At 40.9% G+C, this 17,532-nt stretch overlaps 1 long non-coding RNA gene across 1 annotated transcript; it reads right to left on the reverse strand.

Annotated features, from left to right (window-relative positions):
* Window positions 1-4,269: 4,269 nt before the first annotated feature.
* On the reverse strand, window positions 4,270-14,194 carry LOC139046157 (uncharacterized). The gene is made up of 4 exons (XR_011505790.1): window positions 14,058-14,194; window positions 12,610-12,693; window positions 4,916-4,956; window positions 4,270-4,442 (listed from the first exon to the last, which is right to left on the reverse strand). It is a non-coding gene; the product is annotated as an uncharacterized lncRNA (long non-coding RNA).
* Between the last annotated feature and the right edge of the window lie 3,338 nt (window positions 14,195-17,532).

Here is a 17,532-nt window from a genome sequence, read left to right on the forward strand (position 1 = left end):
TGTGAGTTTGATAGGGTAGGCTATTTTTGAGACAAATAGTTCTTAACATGTTTTTTGGAGAATCTTATGAAATGTAGGAAGTAAACACACAAAAATAAAAGCTTGCAGTCAATGTTAGGGACAGGACAGAGCCTCTCGGAAAGGGCTGAGTAAAGAGAGGACCCAGGGAGGCTACGTGACCGGGGATTCACATTCCCAGCAATCCTCACATTATGACCGTCAACTTTCTTTTTGAAATGAGATTACACATACACTCGCAGAGACACACTCTGAGGATTGAAAGAAGAAAAAATAATTCATCAGACAACTTAGCCTTGGGATCCATGATCGGACCACACCACGTGAAGTGCACTCTGAATTTGTATTTTTTAATGAATCCGGTAAATATCCTGGGCTTTGCACAGTCGTATTGCTTTATATTGTTTTATACTAAAAATGTTCATTTATTATTGTAAAGAGCTAAATATAACTGTTTTGCTAGGCTTTTTAAGGCATATTTACATTTTAATCTTCCTGGAGCCTCAAGAAATCGAAAGGTCTGGGCCTCTCTCTGACCTTTAGAGAGGCCAGGGGTTTGGTTCAAGATTGGCCCAAAGCCTATTCATGTTGGGGTTCTTTGATCCCAGTTAACGTCCTCTGATCCATACACTTTCCTCTTCCTTTAGTCTCAGGGTTGCAAAAGAGATAATAGGCTTGAAGGAAACCAAGCACTACACCATACACAGAGATTTAAATAGTGCTGGAGTAAGCGAGTATGTCTCAGGGAGGTTGTCAGTAAGCCCGGCCGTTCGGTGCCTGAACAAGAGGCAAGCCGCCAAGTCTAGGCTCTAAGTGTATTCCTGTCCGTGTCAGCAGATAACACTGCTGGCGTTATTACTCTCTCCTGGCAGCTGTCCCCTGAAACATTGTGGGAGGCTGAACGTACAGCAAGAGTTTCTCTTAAGGGAAGAGCAAGGAAGAATGTTCCATTCTGTTCTTTGTAATATTCAAGCCCATGGCACATCAAGACACACCATGGGTAAATTTTGGAATGGATAAAATGTGTCTTAGCTTCTGTTTCCTGTTCCCTACTTTCACCCACCCTCATAGCTGAATGTTGAAGAGTGCATTCTCAAAAGGACAATTTTAATTTTGGAATAATGTGATCACTTCCCACATCCTCACCCCCTAGCATGTCCTTAAGCTTCCTCCCCCTTCAGGCAGAGATCACTTTGATGCTGAGTGTTATGGGGAGGGAATTGGTCTCAGAAGCTTACTCATACTAAGATGCTCTGCACTCATAGTGCTTAATGCCCCAAGGACTGGTGCATTATCATCATCATCCTAATAGCTACTGTGGATGGAGGGCGAAGAAGCACGTTCTCACAACAGTCATTACTCCTCTTCCTGCTCTGCCTGACTAGCTGTGTGACATCAGATAGGAGACTCAATGTCTCTGAGCCAGGGTAAAATGGAGATAATAAGAAGGCCCGCCTCTGAGGTGTGCTGTGCAGATTAAATACTATGATGCATGTAAGACCCCCAGCACATCCCCTGGCTCTAGGGAGTGCTTAATAAACACCAGTAGAATTCGTAATCGTGGTGGAAGCAGCTGTATTTGTTGTTGTTAGACTCAAGTTGAGGCATAAAGAAGTTATAGAAGATGCTCAAAGATTGAGATGCAGTTCTACTTCCAAAATCTTTGCTCTTCCCACCATGCTGTTTCAGGTAAAGATCATTGCTTGTTATAAATGTATTCATTATTAATGGGTGGATTTCAGGCGTTGGTGGGGGAGATGGGGTGGCAAAATGGAGAACTGAGAATAATCAGCATCACACTGGTCAAAAATGAAAAGGCTACTCTCCTCAGTCAGACAAGGTTCATTCCCGGTACGCTCTCATTCAGTCCACTCGGATTTATTACATATCTATGTTGTATCCAGCACAGCACTGGGTACTTCAGATACAAAGCTGAATTCGATACAATTCTGAACTCAAACACTCACATACAACATACACTCATACTCAAAATCATACCAATAGAAGACAAAGATTAGAAAGTTCCAGATTCTTGAGTACTGCCTCTTATTTGCAGAAAGATGCCGGCTGCCATATGCAGCTTTTAGTCCTACATAGTTCACACCTGATTTGGACAAACCACTTAACCTCAGTGGCCTCTGCTTCCATATCTGTAAAATGAAGCTGTCTCCCCTTATAGAGATTCTGTGACTGATCACAAACGAAAGATAAAATACAGCTGCCCAATCTTCAGAGACATACTAGGAAGTAAATTTGCTATGTAAGAAACAGAGGAAGAAGGCAGCAAACAGTGCTTTCTTGTTAACATAAAGCCTTCCGGGAGAGAATCTGGATCAGATGTGTAATCTGAAAGTTGGAAGGAGAGACCCTTCGAGGTCACCCGGGGCAGCCTCAGATCCACCTGAAAGTCTGAAGGGGCGACAAACATTCAGTGTAGTCATTTCTCTCACAGTCTCTCCCTGAAAATGCTCTTGAACTCTACTCTCGTAACATACGACTGATAGCCAAAGCTGTTCACGTCGCTGTGGTGCCTCAGCATGGAAGCCTGCAGAAGAAAGTTCTTCCAAGTGAGCTGTCATTTTGGGATCTGAGATTTTCTAAAAGTGTTATGTCCATCTGAAAAGAAAGTATGATGCGACACTGTTGACTGTATTAGTAGGGTCTAATATTTTTATGTGTGTGTGAGCCGGAGAGGGGGCATTTCTGTACACATTTCTGCAGTAGGTATGGATGTGTGGTCACGCCTTCAGCTCCCCTTCAAAATAAGGAAGCTTTTCTGGAGCAAATAATCAAAGTTAGGAGTGCACGATTTGGCCATGAAATTGAGAAAAACCAACTCGCACATATGTGTTTTGAAACTGTGATCTCATCAGCGTGAAACCTCACCAACAGAAATACAGATTCTATTTCTTAAAATGGATAGGCAAGTGAGAAAAAAATAGAGGATAGCTGCCCACTATCAAACAATGGGTTCCAGCAAATACACATGCAATGTTTTAGGCATAGCTATAAAAAACAAAAGAGGGTTCCCCTAGCCTGGCCCTATAGTCCTTCCCTGCATGTTGTATTATTCACTGTGTGATTCTTGTTACATGTGCTGTAATACACATTTTGGCAGAGTCCTTGTTATGTTTGCTATGTGTTATCTAATATATCTCTTGATAAAGGACTAGCGTAATTTGTAGGCCAGTAGTTGTCAACATTTACCCCCTACTGAGGACATCCATTTTTCAAAGGACATCTTTGTCATCATTCCAAAACATGCAACAGATACAAGGTGTACTAAAAATCTGAATAAACTTAGATGTTGAGTTCAGAAACACTTATTTCTTTAAAAAAACAGTCAGAAATTGCAATAATATGTCAGTGGTCTCTAGAGTGCATTTTTATTTCTTGCTAAATAGTTTATATATGCATAAATGGAATTTCTTGAATCCCCTGAAGCATCTTGCAGGAAATTGAGTTTGAAAATCTTAGTTATGATGAAAAGGAGCAGGCTTCAGAATCAGGCAAAACAGCGTTTGAAAGAAGTACCTGCCAGCTGTATGATCCTGAGCTGATCACTTTACTTCTCTGAGGATATTCTCCTTATGTACATATTACAAATGAAAATATCCACTTTGCAGGATTGATGTAAGGATTAGAGATAATGTTCTGAAAGTGCCTGGCAAATAGCAAATATTCAATAAGTAATGGACAATGTGATTATATTTATGCTTGGCTCCATCACCTCCTCTGCCCCTCTTCTTCAGCTTTCTGCCCACGCCCCATGAGTCTGTGTAAATGAGTGGATGGAAGGGTACCACATTACTCATTCATGCTGGTGATGTGACTGATCCCTTTTCCTGCCTGCTTCTCCCTGTCAGGAGGGAACTAGGAGAAAGGGAAGGGACACTGGGAACTCTAAGCACATTCATCCTTGCAGATGGATAATTAGTTCATTTAAAAACATACTCTCCTGCCTTAGAAAGTAGCTATACCTTTCAAATGATGATGAATGGGGGAAAGCGAATGAACGGCTGGCTCATTCAAAATATCTCACATCATTTTACAGAGATTCAGCACAGACACTTTGGTGTAGTGATTGTTTGTAGAAGGCATTGTCACTTCTAAATCCAAACATGTCATTCTCATAGGATGAAATGAATCTTATCAGTGGCATCTGCAGATGGGGAACAGCAGGAAGAGAGAAGGGCAAAGACCCAATAACAAATGAAAAGATTTAACTCAAGGAACAAAATTGAACTGTTTTATTAGAGGATTTGAGAAGTCAGAGCTGGGAATTTCAGGTTTGTTCTGAATACCACTTGGTATTCAGAGCACTTTCTTCTTTGTCTCTTGAGTTATTTGTAAGAAATCCTTGGAGCAGGAATTGTTTTTCATTCATCTTGGTACCCCCCAGCAGGCAGCACAGGGTCTGGCATCTGGAAGAAGTTCAATAGATGCTTGTTGCATTTAATTGCAAGAGCAAGAGTGTATCTTCAGAATGGCCAAGAAAACAATATGTTAAGAAGCTGACAGGGTCATGTTGAAACGAGCTGTTGGTTGGGAATATAAGGTAGTTGATTTCGATTTATTTCTCAAAACATTGAGTTCTCCATGCTAGCAGGGACCTTTTCATTTGGTCAGGTCCCAGAGAAATCAACTGTCTGCAAAAGCAGCCTTTCTTAACTCGCTACTGCAAAGAGGTCATTCAAGCACCCAGTGTGGAGTTAAACTGGAATGAAATAAAGACCCTTAAAAGAAGCTCCCTTGGAAGAGTAAGACATCACGAAGTTTCCAGTTTCAAAATTTCACTGACACTCATTTCTTAAAATACATGTCTGTGCCTGTGGCCAAACAAATTAATAAAATTAACAAATAAAACTAACTCTACCTGACAGACATTTTCACATACCTTATCTCTTTTAATTCCTACAATAACCATAATTGTTGGCTCTGTGGGGAGAATAAAAGAGAATCCAAGAGGTTAAGTCTCACCCAGTACCAGGTCACACCCAGCCTGTCTGATCCCAAATCCCCCTTTTAACTACATTAAACTTATTCAGACATACAGTTTCTTCTATTAAATATCCTCAATATGTACCCAGTTTTTGGATTTGGTATCACATAGAGTAACAACACGTTCCTAGCATAGATCACCACTCTTTCGATCCTAGTCCAGTACCTGGCACAGAGAAAGCACTCAATAAGGATTTGTCAAAAGATTGTTAGAATGAAAAAGTGAATGAATGAATGAAAACAGGAGTAAGTGAATGAATGAACAAACTACCAGTTGGGACAATGGTATCCAGAAATCTTAGCTGAATACAACAAGAGTCTGATCTCACATGGAAGGTCTAATTTTCTTTACTCCTGAAAAGTTGGTTCCAAATGGGAGAACGATTCCAAAATGAAAAATAAATGTTTGCGATCATCACAGAATTGGTCCTTCATGAATCCAAAAGGATGAGCAATATAGATTTCTATGTTTATGTTCCAGAATTTAGAAGCTTTTAGAAATAAGAAACTGCTTTTGGGATAAGACTCTCTCTCAGAACAATAAAGTCCTAGGCTTTTTTTTCTTTTTTAAGTGCTTAGATGCTGAAAAAAAAATATGATTTACTTTAAAAAATGTCTTGACAAGGTACCAGGCAATTCTAATCTAGCCATTTTATGCATCAGTTACTCTGCATCCTTTCCAAAAATGTGTATGGAGTAAGTCATGTGGTTCAAAGTCCTGGTAATGATTGACCTATACAAACACACACACTGGCCACAAGATTTTAGGGGCCAAGAGCACAATTCAAACGTGAGTTGGGAAACATCACTCTTTTGCTGTATAATACAGATTTGCACAGCTTCTGCCAAGGAAATTGCATGTTACCTTTACAGACAATGATCTGAGCCTCAAGTACACCTCACAATTACCCTAAGGTCTCTTGAAATGACAGGCTGGTTTGCAATGTGTGGTTCCAATGGCTGCCAGAGGACATCAGGCAATTGTTTGCAATGGAGCCAGTGTCATATATCTTCCTGATAAATCTGGTTGCCATTAATAAGGAAAAAGAATGCCTACAAACAAATGGAGTGACACAAAAAAGATTTATGTATCTGACAGAAACTGGATTCAACCTGGTGTCTCTTGATCAGCCCCTCGAATTTTTCATGTATTTAAAGGGGATCTTGAGAGTAGTTACATGCATCTATGTTGCTGAAGTGCCATCATACTGGACACAGAAGCTAAGATTACCTCTAGATTGGATATTGAATAAAATCATAAATTAAGATGAAAAATTAGATAAATGGGCTATGGATGGAGAAGTGATGTCTTTCTTATTTGCAGCAAAGAGAGTAAGCAAATGCACTCTTTTTATTGCCATTCTGCCCAATGACCTTTATGCCTACAAGCGTAAAGAAAGAAAGTTACTGCCCATTTACTCAAATACTTATGCATCTATTTGTACAAAGAACTATGTTAGATACTGCAGAGGATGTGGAGATGATGCAGAGACGAGACTTACCCTCGGCAAGCTGATAATCCATCAGGGCAAAACTTATTCACTTACTGGGCAAAAGGAAAGCACTTACTCTGTGTCCAAGTTGGATGCATGGAAGAAAGCACTGATTGCTGTTAAGAGAACTGGAAAAAGTTCTATGAGAGAGGCACAGAGCTAACCAAAATGAAGTCAATTTTTGAAACTCTAAGGAACATCATGCCTAGCACAAAGTGCCCATTAATAAATTATTGACAGAGTAAAGAAAGTGCCACCTTGTATCACTACACACTACTGGGCATGACGTCAGAGAGACACTCATTTAGAATTCACTTAGAGCTATCCTAAATCAGGCTGATTCATTACAGTCCTGATGATCTCAGAAATATTTTATATGTATACATAAATGTAAGGCCATTAGAGCTCTAGTCCGTACAGCTAATTTATATTTGGTTCTCAGCCAATGAAGACTCGGAGCCATTTAAGTGGCCCTTCCCAATCATTTATTTTCCCATCAGGTCCCTCTTTCTGCCATTGCTTTTGTGCCGGTGAACACTTTGGTTCACAATGGCTGACAAAATGTATGCAAGGGCTAGTGCTGAGGATTCTACAAAAGATCAAGGAAGACACTGGATGGCAGCAAGCAGGCTTCACTGCAACAGCTCCAAATACCTCCAAGGAGGTAGTCTAAGAAACCCGGATCAGCAGAGTTGTTGCCTTGTAGAGCTCTTTTGACATTTTGAAGGGCAGCATAAGCCTTACTGCAGCCTGGAAAAACTGACTAACAACAGTGCAAAGGATAAATAGAAGAAATCTATGGCCAGAGGCATAACACACCTTCTGGAGACTTGAAGAGAAAGAAGGGCAATTGCCAAAGTATCACATCAGTAGCACATCCCCAAGGTATCGTGCTGCTGCAGTAATCATGTATAGCACCAATTTGGTTAATGTAATCATTTCCAGAAACAGGCTTCCACAACAAATGGGGTTTGCCTATAGTTTAAGGCTGCGGGATGGAGGGGCAGCAGGATCTAAAACACTATTTCTGTTTCGGACACCCTAAAAGCCCTATAATTAATGATATCCTGAGGGTTTGGGGAAGTTGACCTTCTGTAGCAATAGTTCTTTAAGGCAATTGTGCAACACAGAGGAGCTCCAATAAAAGAAAAAGAGTTACTTTTGTCCAGCACAAAAGGACAACCTTATGAGTAATTTTGGTCACCTTTTATTACTGTAAATAAAGTTTGCCTGATTTATTAACCTAATGTTCACAACTTTGCAATGGAAAGGGAAAGAAACCTACAAAGAACTACTGCAACAAAATTTAAGTACTAAAAATGCTTATTTCCTACACAGGGAAGCATTAGGGTGTCATGGTCAAAAGTGTAGGCTCTGGGACCAGGCAGATATGGGGTCGAATCCCAGCTCTATCATTTACCAGCTGGGAAAGTTTCATTCCCTCTCTAGCCACAATTTCTCATCCATAAAACAGGTATTAATTGTAGTTCCTTATAGAGATTTTGTGAAAACTAAATAAGAGAATGCATATTGAGTGCTTCCAAAATGAGAGCTCAACAAATGTAGGTTTGGGGTTTTTTTTATGCATCTTTTTGCCAAACTGTTTTAGATTATTAGCTCCCTAGATCAGAAGATAGAGCTACATCATTAACCTTAGCCAGTCTGCACTCTGGACCCCTTACAGATTTGAAGGGAAGAAAGCAGAGCAGTCACACAGATTCCCTTTGGGGTGCAGAGCCTCCCACTGAGAGATGTTTTGGGCAGGCCAAAGGGCACCATATGGCAGTGTCTTACTGTTTCTTATCCGGATAAGACACTCTCTACTTGCCAAATTGTCAGGGCCACCATCCCTGGCCCCATGAAGCTCCAGCCCTTGCTTCTCATTTGTTAGATGTCACTTGTCCCAGCATGGTTTCTTGTATACAAGGATGTTTGGGCAAAAATCTGCACATTGTTACAGTTCTCTTCTTTCCCTGCTACATATTCTCTCTTGTTGACCTGATTCAGTCTCAGTGGACTATAATCATTATGCAAATGACTCCAAACACTAACTGTTCTGCCTTGGCCTCTTTCCAACTTCTACATACCTGCTGGGCATCTTCACTTGGACCTACCAGCATCTCACACTCAAGTCTAAAGCCCAATATCTGCTTGCCGCTCCCATCCGTTATATCCTACCAAGGTCTCTCTGAGTTAATGGCATCACTGGCCTTTCTCTACTGTCCAAGTGAAAACCCATCATTTGATTCCTTCCTTTCCATTGGCTCCTGATATCCAATAATTAAATCTATCCACTTTATCTCTACTATAATTCTTCCAACTATCTCTTCTCTTCCATTTCCATTTGTCCTATCCTTGTTCTTTACCTTTTACCCAGATTCGTATGTCAACAAATAATTACTGAGCGTTTACCCTGAGCTAGGTGCAGCACAAGCTGACAGCTCTATGTGTTGTGGACCCAGAGGTGAAAAAGTAGATAAGCTACTTGCCCTCGTGGAACTTCCATTCTAGGCGAGAAACACACATCTTAAACAAGTAAAGAAATAAACGAGCAAGGTAATTTCAAATAGTGATATGGGCTATGAATAAAATAGAACCAAATGATATATAAAAAATGTCTTGCCCTGGGGGTGGGGAAACAAAGAGAAGAGGATGGGGTACTACAGGCTGAGACTCTTTGAGGAAGTGATATTTGAGCTGAGGCAAGAAGCCAACCATGTGAAATTTTAGGAACAGCATGTCCTAAGCAGATGGAATGGCAAGAACAAAGGCCCTGATATCTGACGTCAGACTAAGCTTGGCTTGTTCAAACCAAGAAAATAGTGAGTTGGAGCCTGGTAAGCAGAAATGAGAGTGTAGGTCTGAGAAGCAGACAGGGTCAAACTGTGTTGGGCCTCATGCACCACGGCAGGAGTGTGGATTTCATTCTAAGTACGATGGGAAGTCATCGGTGGGTTTAAAGTTAGATGTGACATGTTCTGGTTTCCTTGTGTTTTGGGTCGTCTTTTGCTGCTGTGGGGATAGCGGGTTGTGTGGGAGCAAGATTGATTATAGGGTAATCAGAGAAGAGGACGTTGCAGGGATCCAGGCGATAAATGCTAGTGGCTCATACTAGGGTTGAGAGAGGATAAATGAGGAAAAACTAGTGAGGATTTTGGAGGCTTCATGGAGGTGCTGGTGGCAGTACTACAATATGGACCTGTTAACGTTCTCCCTCCTTCTAAGCCTTTTCATCTCAGTTCATTCAACACAAAGCTGACAGTGTCATCCTTCTAAAGATGCCATTCTTTGCCCAGGTATCTTAATTGGCTCCCTGTTGTTTATAGAATAAAGTCCAAAGTCCTGGTATGATTCAAAGCCCTATACTATCTGGCCTCAACTACTTCAGAGGTACATTCAAAGGGGCTTGCAAGGAGAGGAAAAAAAGAGTTACAAAGCAGTTCAAAAGTTCTGAGATAAGTCATTTCACAAACAGTGCTATTCAGAGAAAGTGGTGCTGGCTTTTGATACATGAAGAACCAGCATTCACCACTCTAACTGCTCCTAATCTGAGAGATTCTGTCCTCAAAGAAAGAGCCACAATGCATCAAACAGGGGTTATGCTTTAACTTCCAAGGGAATAAATAGGGAAGTTCTAGGAGCTAGAAGAAATCGAGTAACCCCTTAGAAAACAAATAAATACATGAATTGATGAATTTTGTTATGATCCTTGACTTCATCCATTCCCCTGAAATATCATATCCAATTACAGTTGAACTAATACCTCACAACAAAATTTAATGTCATGTTAACTATAAAAAAAGAGAACTTGATGGAATAAAATCATGCCTCACATTGAACATATGACTTTCTTTTCTCTCTGCCTTAAGCAAGCATTTCTTGGAAATTGAAAATGCACGTCAGGATCATCAAACCAGACTTGGGAAGCCACGAGTATTAACAATCCAGAGTAACAGAAGGGGGCAGTGTTATCACAGTCTCTTCCATCAACCTGAGGCCTCTTAGAGGAGAAACTGAAAGTTACCCTGAGTAATCCTGTTCATTTCCCCAGGATCCCGAAGTGAGTCTCGGTTTCAATTGCTTGTTTCTTTCCAGTTGCTACGTCTCAAACCCCTAAACAAAGTTAGCAATGAGGTCCCTCCTTGGTCTACCACCTCTCCATGTCCTGCTAAACCTTGTGAGAAAACGACCACTTCTCACTGTGGTCTCAAGAAATACAAGCCCAGCTCTATGTTTACATTAGTTATTGTTTTGCCTCTTACAGAATAGATGGCAAAAGAAAGTCACCTGTACCGATCATATGAGATAAATACCCTATATTTAACATATTATCATCAGACAGGCCCTAAAGATTTTTTGTACTGCTAAAAAAATGGATATATGCAGCTATGTACCCAGAGACTTACTCAAAAACATTCACCGACTGCTTGGTAAACGTAGAAAAACAGAAAGGAAACCGTCTTGGCCCTCGAGACGACTTAGCAGACAAGTCTAGAGACAGCTCTGTAAGGCAAAGGCTGCAAGTGCCCCCAAAAGAGAGGTAAAAGTTCTTAAAGGAACTTGAGGAAGAACTCAGCTGACTGCCTTCAGGGCTTAAGGTGGGGGAACAGGAGATGAATTAGAGGAAGCATCCTCACTAGACAACATCGTAATTGCCCCTTGAAGGACAGTAGAATCTAGAAAAACAGAAGTTAAAGGTACTGTGACGAAGGAAAACATCAGTTGAAAAGCATGTGTGTGTGTGTGTAAGTGTGTGCCTACAGAGGACTGCAGGAGTTGGCAGAAGAACAGGAAGTGCTCCAATTTGGCTGGAGCAAAGGCACCTGTGAAGGAACAGAGAGGGAGAGTTGCTGAGGAGTTTGAGTTAAATCTGTAAACAATGAGTAATCATTGCGAGTTTTTGAGCAGGAATGACAGAAACAAATTTCACAGTCACAGCCACTTCCGCAAGGTAACAGAGAGCTCCTCCACCCTTCTCCCCACAGTCTCCTTTCTCACTCCTCAGGGAAAGGACCTACCACTCAATGAGTGTGACTTTGACATTGAAGTTCTAATCACTTCATTTTTATAACACTTTTGGAAAATATTTTCTCTTCCCACCCTAATTGTGGAAGAAAGAGAAACAAAGGGAAAAGGTGCTCTACGACCATTTGGCAAAGTGAAGGGATGCACACATTTAATGCATGACACTGAGTGATCATTGGTGAGGCTCACCTACAGCAGAGAGTGAGGACCCTTTATGTGCATCCACTCATTCATTCATTCAACAAATACTGTTGAGCAGATTCTATGTGCCAGGCACCACTCTAGGCAATAGGGATGTGGCAGTTAATCCAAACTAGCCAACGCCCCTTCCTTCCTGGAGCTCACATTCTGGACAGGAAACACATAAACATATTAGATGTCAGCTGACGGTGAGTACAATGGTGAGAAATAACGTCAGATGAGGAGAATATCAATTACCATGTTGCAGGGGTGGGCCGTTAGCAGCAAAGGGGACAAAGGATGAGAAAAGAGGTGGCTTAGTAGCTTAGGCTTAAAAGGATTTTTCCCCAGCAGGTAAACTACAGTAAGGAAAAACGTTCAACAATCAATAGTAGTAAAAATGGAACTGTCACTGTGCTAAGTATCATTTCATTTATTCTTCATGATGAACCAGTAAACATTATTAGTGTGAAACTTTTAAGGTACAAAGGAACTTGAAGGAAAGGAAGAAAGACAAAAAAAGAAAGCAAGAGAAACCAAGGCTCAGAAAGTTAAGCAGCTCGCCCAAGTGCTCCTACTCATATGCACGGAGCACGGATTTGAACGCAGACAGTCTGACTCCAAAGCCTGCACTCTTAAACCAGACACTGGATCGGGGCGCAGAGATAAATAAGTCATGGACTCCGTCTTGGAATTGCTCATAGTCTAGTGAGAGAGACAGGCTCGTAAACAAATAATCCCAGTGCAGTGATAGCAGCTATAATAGAGTTGAGGAGACACAGAGGAAAGAGTGACTAAGTGCCTGGCTGTGGGTGGGGTGGGGGTCATCAAAATGCAGACATATTCATTTTGTTGATGCAATTCATTGCTCTCTCTGGACCTGGTTACCCACAACGGATCTGCAGTTCTCTCCAAAGCCTCTTTCTGCTGGATTTCCCCAGTCTGTCTTCACAGGTTGTGGTTTATCAGCCTCATCCTGCAGGAAATAAGTAGTTCTGACACAGGGGCCACATAAAGTCTTTAGCATCACTCTGGAAAAGGAATGAATATAACAAGAGAGCAATCTACCTTAACTACCCTCGGAAAAGGGTGAGGAATGTGACAACCAGGTAAATTATAATGAGATGACTGTGCCATGTTATAATGGACGAGAAAAGGGGAGACGATGCTGGCAAACCACCTGAGAAAACCAAAGGCTGTGTGCATTGTGCAGGTGGCTGGCAACACAGTCACTCAGACAGAAAAACTGGATTCTATGAAGTCCTCACTACCTAGCATAATCTGCGTTAAACATCAAGTTCTTAACTTAGGTCCATGTGTGGACTTCACAAAATTTATGAACCCCCTGAAATCGTGTGTCAGACTCTATGCACCTGCTGTGCATTTTCTAGAAATTTCAGAGTTCAGGCAAATTTCAAAACAGTATGTGTTCCCCAAACAGGTTAAGAGCTATGCGTTAAATACTTTCAGAGCTGTTACTCCAACAGATTTAACTACAATATAGAGTCTGGCATAATGTAGAAAGCTGAAAAGTCTAAGCGAATGCTTCGATACCATTGTTATTCATCATATTTATCAAAATATTTGCAAATTAGTGGCGCCACAAGGTCCCCACTTGAGTATAAGGCTTTAACATGGCTTCAGAGCTTGCCTTGATTTTAGCGTCCATAGCTGACCTTTTATGCTCCTTTTGGCACTTGTGTTTAAGAGGATTAGCTCTTCAAGGCTGTGGTTCAGTATCGGTTCTCAACTTCTGTGTGCGTGTGTGTGCGCGCACGTGTGTGTGGTGGGGAGGGAGAGGGATGAGTATTTGATCGGGAAGGATAGTTATCACATTACTCATCCGGTGTTTTCACCCTACACACGCCCACCCGCCTGTCCTTTCTCCTCCCCCTACCCCTATTCCAGTCCTTTCCTGATGCTGCCTGAAGACAAATTTGCCAGAAGTTGAAAGTCCTACCCAGTAACCGTCAGCCTGGCCACTCTTGGCTAAGTATCTTTTACGGGTTAAGAAAAGAGTTTAGGATTAGAAAGCTCACCTCCAGATGCATAACTCTAATAAACTATACCACATTGTAGTTTGTAGTAACTAAACTACAATATAGTTAAAACTAACTTGATATTCTCATGGACCTTCTACTGAAAGGTGTAAGAAAACAAAATCTGAGAGGAGAATTTGGCCTTGAGGAGTCTCTACCACTACACGACAGTAAGTCTGAGAGTGGGCCAAGGCAAATATTATCAGCTTTTCAGAAGTACCAAAGGAAAATTTGCAGAGAAGGATCAAATCAACAGAAAACCCAGATGAAATCTTAAGAATTGAACAAGTTCATTACCAACCAAAACATTTGCGTATCCTCTTCTACATCAAAGCAGCCTTGCTGTTGTGACAAGGAGCAAGAAACCTATAACGGCTGCAGGTTATCGGAGCCTCTTGCCCACCTGAATGAGAAACAACTCCAGATATGATTTCTCAGTCCGGCAGTATGCATAAGCTAGACTCAGAGGGGAGAATGCTGTCTACTAAACCAACCACACCCATTTCCGGTGGCCCTGGAGGGGTGGTTACTGAAACACGATGACTTGTGTGAATATCTTTTCATGAAACCACAGCCTGGAGTAGAAGAGCTGCTGGCAAAAATATCCTTCATGGGGCTACCGGTTAGCTCTTAACAAATAGCTTCCTCCCCTCACACATTCAGCCCAAGTTACAGACCCGTGGAACCTATAGGATAGTTTTTACAGATAAAACCAAAACTTTTACAGAAGATTTAATTAACAACCTGACTTGTGGGATAGGAAGCAATCCACAGATCAACTGCCAGAGAAGAAATTTAATAAACAAATAAGCAATTTAAAAATCTACCTCTTGCTACTCTGCAGTCATTAATAAATCAGTAAAGACATCTTATCTCACTTTTTTCTCTATCTATGTTCTATCTACAAATTTTAAATATAAAAGAAAGGGGGAACCCAAGAGATATTTTACGGTAGCAATAAAAATAAACACACCTCTCTCTCTCTCTCTTTCTCTCTCTCTCTCTCTCTCTCCAATTCTTATCTTTGAAATTCTAAATTTTATTTGAAAGAAGCATTGACATCACAACTGCTATTATAGATTTTAGGATAAGACCTTATTATTTTTCAGTCTCTCCCTATTAGAAAAAAAACAGTTCTAAGAATGAGATGAAAATGAAGACTGAAATATTATCTGAAATTATGCATTCAATATGCATAGTAACTACTATTACAATAATGAGCCAGGACAAGGCATTATGTCATTGACAGGTAGAAAATTGTCATGAGTGGTTTGCAATATCCATGGCCAGCAGTCTGGAAGAAAATGAGTCTAAGAAATAAAATGAGGGGTCTGGCCCCGTAACCGAGTGTTTAAGTTCACACACTCCACTTCAGCAGCCTGGGGTTCGCCGGTTCAGATCCTGGGCACAGAACTACACGCCACTCATCAAGCCATGCCAGGGTGGCATCCCACATGGAAGAACTAGAATGATCTACAACTAGGATATACAACTATGTACTCGGGCTTTAGGGAGGAAAAAAAAAAGAGGAAGATTGGCAACAGTTGTTAGCTCAGGGCTAATGTTCCTCACAAAAGAAAGAAAAAGAAAAAAAAGAAATAAAATGAGATTTATCAGACCTCTCAAACAATAAACACATTAAGATGACTTGTGTTCTATGAACTATTCTGTTATGCTTATATGTACATGACAGTTAGGAACTGAAAAGTCCTTTGGAGTCCTTAGATTATTTGATGAGTGATTATTTGAATCAGAGCTGTCTCCTCAAGACATTGCATGCTCTGCAAGGGCAGGAATCACCTCTACTTTTGTTCATCACTAAGGCCCATCTCTAGCGCCTGGCACAGTGCTTGGCACATAAGGGGTTCAGAGAAGAGTCGTTGACTGAATGGATGAATTGATACATCTCCATTCCAGTTTTTTTCCTTCGTCTTTCAGTTGAGGAGATTGAGGACAAGAAAAGCTAAAAGGCTAATATCACACATCTAGTGGTAAAATTGACTCTAGAATGATCCTCTGCCTCCTTACAATTCATTAACTAGCACTGCCAATTTGTGCAATTTTTTATCACTACTTTAAAATATGATGATTTTAAAAGAAAATATAAAAAATCTCATATTAATCACTTTTTGCCAGATATTAAAACTTTGACATACCTTTGGAAAGTTGCCTTATCTGATGCTTTGCCTGTTTATTGGGAGTGCCTTGAAGGGAAAATGTGGATGCTCAGAAGACAGCTTGGTACTTGCTTAAGCAAAATGGTTAAAAACACCTTTTGTTTCCTTTTAAGACATGAAAAAGGGGCCAGCCCTGTGGCGCAGTGATTAAGTGCACACGTTCTGCTTCTTGGTGGCCCGGGGCTCGCCGTCCAGGATCCTGGGTGCGGACATGGCACTGCTTAGCAAAAGCCATGCTGTGGTAGGCATCCCGCATATAAACTAAAGGAAGATGCGCACAGATGTTAGCTCAAGGCCAGTCCTCCTCAGCGAAAAGAAGAGGATTGGCAGCAGTTAGCTCAGAGCTATAATCGTTCTCAAAACAAAAAAAAAGAGGTGAAAAAGTTTTGAGAAAGACTTTGCAGCTATGTTTTTTTAAAAAACTGCAAAACTAGAATGCTATTAAAGTTCTTCTAAATAAAATAGCCAATGCATATGATAATGAATAGTTCTGGCTGATAGCATGGATAATTTTTTTTAAATTTTCAAACGCATTCTGTTATCCTGAACAGAAACCATTAGCCATTTTTTAAAAAATCAATGTCTAGCACAAACTTGATATAACAGACTGCATATTTATATATTTTCCCTTATATATTTATAAGCTTTAGATACTAGTGTAAGCCCTAATTATTAAGTGTAAGCTGGGTTGCCCAAGTGAGGGCCCCCTTGTCTTCCCTGAAGTGAACATCAGGCATTGACGCAAGTGATGAATTCTTCTGTTTCTATTGTGAGCTTCAGTTTCTGTACATGACAAGCAACCTCCTTTATAACTGAATTGGAGAAGAGCCTCTGGTGTCAGCCTACCTGGGTGAGAATATTGGCTGCACCACTTATAAATTGGATCACAAATTGAGGGCGGGTTGCTGCATTCTCTTCCAGGTATACCCAGGCACTTCTGCGCCTCAGCTTTCTCATCAGTAAAATGGGGTGATAATAGCATTTGTCCCACAGAGTTCTTGGGAGGATTAATTGAGCAATATATGTAAAATACTTAGGACAGTGTTTAATACATAGTAAGTACTAAATCAATTTAACTTTTTTTATTATTCCAACCATTCCAAGCAAATTTTAAAAACAATAATTTCACTTGCATATTCGCTCGAAAAGGAAGAAAAACAGCCTTCCACTCCCCCCAAAAAATAAAATGTGAATGGGTGGGTAGTAGCACTGCATGGGGACCACCAGTCCCCCGAGTTTCTGTGGCTCAGGTGGTATTGATGCCCTCCTTGTCCCAGGTGTGGGCATACGACTCATTAGGGCAGATCAATCGGAGCATCCCATACTCCCCGCCACGATGGTTTTTCCAGCGATGGGTCTGGGGCTCAATCAGAGCCAAAGAGATATGACTTGAGGACATTTGTTGAGATCTTTGGGGATATAATACTGTTTGAGCCACTGAATTCTAACATATCTGAGGCTAGTTGTACCCTGGACTTGCCATCCACGAGGGCAATGAATTCCTTCTTACAATGCAATCAATTTGATTTAATTTTTTGTTATCAGTGTCCCAAAGGCATACAAACTTATATAGAAGAGTTGTCCAGGAAGATATCACAG

This window comes from Equus asinus, chromosome 9, assembly GCF_041296235.1.
Source record: "Equus asinus isolate D_3611 breed Donkey chromosome 9, EquAss-T2T_v2, whole genome shotgun sequence".
In the NCBI taxonomy this organism is placed as follows: Eukaryota; Metazoa; Chordata; class Mammalia; order Perissodactyla; family Equidae; genus Equus; species Equus asinus.